The sequence below is a fragment of the Pteropus vampyrus genome, unplaced genomic scaffold, assembly GCF_000151845.1.
Source record: "Pteropus vampyrus isolate Shadow unplaced genomic scaffold, Pvam_2.0 Scaffold1000002065, whole genome shotgun sequence".
NCBI classification, from domain to species: Eukaryota; Metazoa; Chordata; class Mammalia; order Chiroptera; family Pteropodidae; genus Pteropus; species Pteropus vampyrus.
In genome coordinates, this window is record NW_011916467.1 from 867 (window position 1) to 1,645 (window position 779).

The window sequence follows — 779 nt, forward strand, 5'->3', positions numbered from 1 at the left end:
ATTTTGAAGTAGCTTCAGTCATGCCAGAGTTTTTTTTTTTTTACTATAAAAGACTTTGAATTTTGATGTATATTTTAAGTTTTTAGTAATGTTGGAAAAATATATATTTATCTGATATTTCTGCTTTATTTGTAGCTATCATTTAATGATTCCCCCCCCACCCCTACCCCCAAATGTACTAAAAGCAAAAAGACATAGATTAGAAGGAATTATACTGTGATTACTTTTTTGGTAGTGCATGTTATAGTGTAACCATAATTTGAGTTTTGGACTGTTTTGGGCTACTTGTTTCCTTTGAACCAGGAAGCCATAGTTTAAGCCGCATTGAGTGATAGAGCATTTGCCCTCCTTTCAAATGCCTAAGAATAAGTCTGTGGCCATGCCACCCTGAACAAGCCCAATCACTTCTGATCTCGGAAACTAAGCAGGATCGGGCCTGGTTAGTACTTGGATGGGAGACCACCTAGGAAGCCCAGGTGCTGTAGGCATAAAAAAATAAAAAAATAGAGATTGTAAACTGACAAGGTCCTTGCAATCTGTGAAGTCAACCAAGGGTTGCCTCGCCTAAAAAAAAAAAAAAAAAAAAAAAAGATAAGATGTTTCATTTAGCTAGATAGGAAAAGAGAAATGTGTGTGGCCCCTCTAGTTGAAAGGTCATATAAACTTTAGAAATGCAAGACCTTTAAAAGGGTCAGTGTCTACGGCAGATTTTTCTAAACTCGTACTTTTTTTTTTTTTTTTTTGGAAATATTTGAGAGACGTGAAACTTTCATTTACTT

At 35.3% G+C, this 779-nt stretch overlaps 1 pseudogene; it reads left to right on the forward strand.

Moving 5' to 3' along the window:
• The first annotated feature begins 369 nt into the window (after positions 1 to 369).
• Positions 370 to 488, forward strand: LOC111735489 (annotated as a pseudogene).
• The last annotated feature ends 291 nt before the right edge of the window (positions 489 to 779 follow it).